Raw genomic sequence first — 5,836 nt, 5'->3', positions numbered from 1 at the left:
GTTTGAAGTGCCTCCCGATTTCAAATTGTCCTTTGGGGAACGTGAGCCATTCTGAGCCTCCCACTCTACCTTGGCACCAGGAGGTGACCTCTCTCAGGTTGGTGGGACCCAGGGAGCACCGTACCCACAAAGAGGGGTCCACTCCACCCCAAGCCCCGTGCTGAATCAGGCTGGCCCACATTAGAAGAGTGTGGTGCAGAGATTTGAGGCACGCTAGCTGGATTTGAGACACACCAGGTGGACCACGTGGATCAGCCATGGCAAACTGTAGCTTATGCTTTGGTGTGGTGTATGACCCCAACTTATTGTGGGCCCTTCAACTAGAGTCATGATTAAAACAAGCCACCGGTTCATGTTTTTTGCTAGATTTGGAAGCAATGAAAGGAGGTGAAGGTTGGTGATCAAAGTGGGGGCGTTGTTCTGATCCTTCCAACTGCGTTGGATCAAGGCTTGTTCTTTGTCAGGGAACCCAGGATCCCAATAATAATCGAACCCAGAAAATAGTTGAGAAGGAAGAGATGTTCAGGCCCTTTACAAATAAAATCTGATGCCTTCAACTCTCTTCTCGCATTGAATCTAACTTGGCCTTATAGACCATTTTATTCCATTTATTTAATCGCTTAGCAGATTGGAATCGGAGCTACCAGGAACCCTAGTGGTTTAAGTCTAGAAACTGAAAAAAACCTCCAGGGAGAATGCAGTGGTGAAGCACGGTCTGTGTTGTCTCCGATAAAACACGGATCTTTTCCGGAAGTCATCAGGAACCCAACTTAACTCAAAGAAAACTTGCTTTTCAAGTTTATACTTGATTGCTCGGCGAAATGGTCTAATTGATGAAGTGGCATTGATATCAGAGGGAGTCTGATGGCCCCTTTTCCGACTCACAATTTTTATTAAAAGGCAAACATTTTTTACAGTATTTCTGGGGGGGCTTCCATAGACTGACCCTTGGCAACAACATGCCAGCGTTCAGAGCTGTGGCTGAATCCGTGTGAATGAACGGCTGCATTTTGATTTAAGAGAAATCAGTGACGGACTTCTTTTTCATTTCTAACCGACGGACTCTTGCAACATGGATCTGCAATGCCTGAACACTGGAACTGGAGTCAAATGTTTTTGGTAAACGTGTTCATTTGGGTTAAAAGGGGAAATGGACCGGTTCCCACTGTTTCTCTCAGATCCCCAATTTCTCTGTCTAATCTCTCGACTGCTCCTTGTCAGCTGCTACACCTTTGCTTTCTCTGAACCCACGTAGGTGGCGAAATGGGGCATTTCTTGCACGACATATTTCGTTTTAAGCCACTGGAAGCCACTTCACCCTGTATGGACAGACACAAGAACTCTTGAACAGCCAATTGCGCCCTTTCCTAGATTGGGAGGCTCTGGTTGCTCACGCCTTGGTGGCCTCCTGTCTGGACTACTGCAGTGTGCTCTTCGTGGGGCTGCCCTTGAAGACAATCCGGAAGCTGCAGCTGGTCCAGAATACACACTGGTTCCCTGTGTGTTTCTGGTTTCAATTCATAGAACCATAGAATCATGGAATCATGGAATCATGGAATCATGGAATCATAGAATCATAGAATCATAGAATCATAGAATCATAGAATCATAGAATCATAGAATCATAGAATCATAGAATCATAGAATCGGAATCATGGAATCATAGAATCAGAATCATAGAATCATAGGGTTGGAAGGGAGCTTGGAGGTCTTCTGGTCCAACCCCCTGCCCAAGGCAGGAGACCTCATCCCATCTCGGACAATGGTTGTCCAATCTTTTCTTGAAAGCCTCCAGTGATAGAACATCCATGACTCAGAAGGCAGGCTGTTCCACGGCTGAATAGTTCTCACGGTCAGGAAATTCCTCCTCATTTCCAGGTTGGATCTCCCTCTGACAAGCTTCTGCCCATTGCCTCTTGTCCTACCCTCTAGTGCTATGGAGAATCAATCGAAGCCCTCTTCCCCGTGGCAGCCCCTCAAGGATCGGAAGATGGCTATCATGTCTATCAGCTCAAGGTGCTGGTAGTGTCAGGATCCTCGCAATCAATTAACCACCTTACTTGCCAGCTTGCTTGCTTGCTTCGGTTCTGCCATTAGGAGACATGGGGGGCGGTGGGGTGCTGGAAGGTTCTGGAAGGATGGGTGAACGAAATGACCGTTAGAGGCAGACGAACTGTTATCAAAGACTGAGGAATGCTCAAGGTCGTACCAACAAGCGAGTGTGAGACGTCTGGGAGGTTGGGGAGTGCAAGGGGGAAAGAGAAAAAAGGTAAAAGCAACTTTTGGCACGCACGGGCACTTACCTTAGCACTTACCACCTGTACCCTTGTTCTCAATAAATGAGCTTTCTTTTGAACCATGACTGGTTGCAAGGAGAGTTACTGAAATTGGGAGTTGTGAGTGGCAGATCATTACAGATAGTTACGGGGCTGAGTTATTTGTGGGACCGCCTCTCTCTGATTGTGTCTACCTGTCCCATCTGACCCAACAGGAGATGCCTCTGTGGGCCCCATTTATTACAGAACTTCACCTTATGGGACTCAGAAAGTGGGCCTTTTCTGCACAGTGCCTGCCCTATAGAGTACCATAACCCCCTGTTATTGGATTGGCCCTGAAACTACCAGCTTTTGGGGAAGCTTTGAAGACATGGATGTGTTCCCAGCCAGCCCATGGCGCCTATGATTTATTGTAGAATAGCTTTTACAGGTTATATGTGTTTTTAAAGCCTTTTTTGCATTTTTATATGCTGTTAGCCACCTGGAGTTGCCACGGTGAGACGGGCAGACGTATAAATCGATAGTAGTAATATTAACAACGAGTACAACTACTACTGACAAGTAGCAATTAAAGACAAGTAGGGATTCTCAGGCAAAAGAAATACCTCTCCAACGTCTTTTTCTTTTCTTTTTCTCCTTTAAAGAGCTGGAAGCAGCCGTGCTGCTTGCAGTCCAGCCAAGAATAATTTGCAACAGGAAAGTCTGAGCCTCTGAAAAAAAAACAAATCGGGGTTGATGTGCATGCATGTGCCAAACACTTTAAGTGTGTTTTTGCCTGGAGCCAAAGAGCATCGGGGATTCTGAATGCAAGCCATCCCCTTTCTGGATAGCCTTTCTGGAGGGGTGTTAAAATCAGCGGGTTCCCCTCTCCCCCTTGTGACTTTGCTTGATTAATCTCATTCTGAAAGAAAGGGAAAGGTTTGCTGATTGGTTGGACCAGTGAGCATCAAAGATCAGCCAGAGGTGGCGCTGATGCAAAAGTGTCAACTGGGGTTGGACGCAACCTCAAAAGGCATCTATTATTTAGAACAACGTCAGAGGTCAATCAAGCGCTCATGTAGGGAAGAACCAGTACAGGATCCCTGATAGGTAGCCCTCCAACATCCATTTACAACCGCGCAAGGAAAAATGGCTTACTCTACAAGACAGTTAGTCTCATCAAGCTGTGCTTCCTTGTCTTAGATCTCTTGGTTAGCACCCAATAAACATTTGATTGCCTGTTGCAAAGGTGAAGCTATGAGAGCCATACTGAAAGGTTCAGATATCTGTACATCCATGCACAGAATATGGAGAACGAACAGTAAGAACTTGTAGATGGGTGGAAGGGGCACATAGGACATTGTTGGTATTATTGAAACCTGGTGGGGTGGAATTGTGGCTGGAATATACTACTGGAAATTTGTTCAAAAGAAACAGACCCAATGGGTTTCATTATATGTAAAGTGTGACTATATCTGAATGTGAACTCATGACCCCAAGGGTGAAAAATGGAAGGAAAGAGAAGAAGAGGATGACCAACAGCAAGGTGGATGGACTCAGCTACAGTGGTGATGGGTGCATCGTTGGAAGACCTGAAGGACCAGGTTGGGGACAGATCATCATGAAGAATATACAGTCAGTAAGAGTCAACACTGACTAGATGGCACATAATCAATCAATCAATCAATCAATCAGTCAGTCAGTCAGTCAATCAATTAACTTCTATCCAGGCAAGCCATACAATACCCAGAGAAGTCCATAATTCTGGGGAAGGTGGAAGGAAGGAGAAGAAGAGGATGATAACAGCAGGATGGATGGATTCAGTTACAGTGGTATTGGGGCACTGTTGGAAGTCCTGAAGGACCAGGTTGGGGACAGATCATTGAGATGGAGCTCAGGGAACTTTAATGGTTGTTCATGGGATCTAACCTCCAAGCCCCTCACCATCTATGTTCCTCTTCTCCTTACACTTTCTGGTTCGTGAGGATCCTTGTCGTATTGTGGCAACCAGAACTGGAACACAATATTCCAGGTGTGACCTAACCATGCAGCATAGATCAGTGATCTTGACCCTATGCCTCTTTTGATGCATCTCAGACTTAAACAGGTCTATAGCATTGCCTATAAGTCATGCAAAAGAATCCAGGATTGTTCATAACCAGGGAGCTGAAGTCTGGGAGAAGAAGATGGGGGCTACTTATGGAAGAACCCCTCCCATGACATCTTCCCCAGAAGCCTTCTATCATTAGACAAAGTGATGTGGTTGTGTCAAGTGGCAGGTTCTCCAGGAGACCACATGTCAAAGTTGCCAAGTTTCAGAAACACCGGTCTAGAAGATCTGTATCTTCTTAGCTGGTAGAAGACTTCAGAGATGAAGAGGACACTGTCTTACACTCAATGATAAAGAAGAAGTGTTGACTTTTTGACGTGCATTCTTCTTCACTTGAGATGCAAAACATCCTCAGCCCACCAACCTTGAGCTGTACAAGATGATTAACCATCTTTTGCCAATGCTTCAGAGTCCCCTTAAAATCCCACAGCGCCTAAGAGGTGGCAACTTCTGTTACATTCCATTTTCTCTCCCCGGAAAGCCCACACAATATTTGTAATCCTGGGAAGGAATCCATCAAGCAATGATGCTGGGCCCCACACCAGGTCCATAAATCATCGGGGAGACAGGCGCGAGCGAAGAGTTGGCTGATTTATTTGACCTGCACTTTATGCACTGAGATCTCTGCAGGGATGGTCCCCCGTCCCTGAGTGGGCGTCTTTCCCCCTTTCTTCAGTTGCTATGGAGATCAAGGCAAGAACTCAGTGTTCACAGATAGAAGCTGATGGTTCGTTGCCTGCCCGCTCACAGCTTGCTTGCTTGCTCCCCCAGCTTCCTGCAGGTGGGTGTCTGGACACAGATGGCCATTTGAGATTCTCCACCCATTCTGTGGGCTGAGAAGTTGGATGGATGACTTCTCCAAACTTCTCCAGCTGATGGAAGAAATGTCTTGAGATCTTCCCTTGAGCCTGGATGGAAGTGAGGGCAGCCAGGGAGGCTGCAGACTGGAGAGAGGACATTTACATGCATCTCTTGGCCATCTGGTCACTGAGCAAAGGGAAGGACACTGCACCCGGATACAGTATTCTGGGTGTGATCTAATCCAGAACAGAGAGGAACAATGACTTCTTTTGATCCAGACACTGTATTTCTTTTGGTTGGAACCTAAAATTGCATTTGCTTCTTAGCTGTGTCATGCTGTTGGCTCATGTCCAGCTTCTGATCCATAAAGACCCCCCCAGTCTTGCTTTCATGTGCTGCCCCCATGATTTGATTTTTCCTGTCCAACTGAAGAACTTTTAATTTCAGCAGAAATTAATCTTCTCATTTCCTGCCCTTGGCTCCAGCTTGTCAAGATCCTCCTGAAATTTGGTAGTGTCCTCTAAAGTATTTGACGTTTCTCATATCTTTGTGTTATCTGTGCATCTGGTATTCCTGTGTTCTAAACTCTTATCAAAGGCAATTATAAGTGTGTTGAACAGCACAAGAATTCCACAAGTTTCCCACCAGCTTAACATACACTTATTGGATA

This window comes from Python bivittatus, unplaced genomic scaffold, assembly GCF_059951505.1.
Source record: "Python bivittatus isolate LINGU-HERP-01145 unplaced genomic scaffold, Pbiv_v1 ctg000090_np1212, whole genome shotgun sequence".
Lineage (NCBI taxonomy): Eukaryota > Metazoa > Chordata > Lepidosauria > Squamata > Pythonidae > Python > Python bivittatus.
This window is presented reverse-complemented; position numbering follows the sequence as displayed.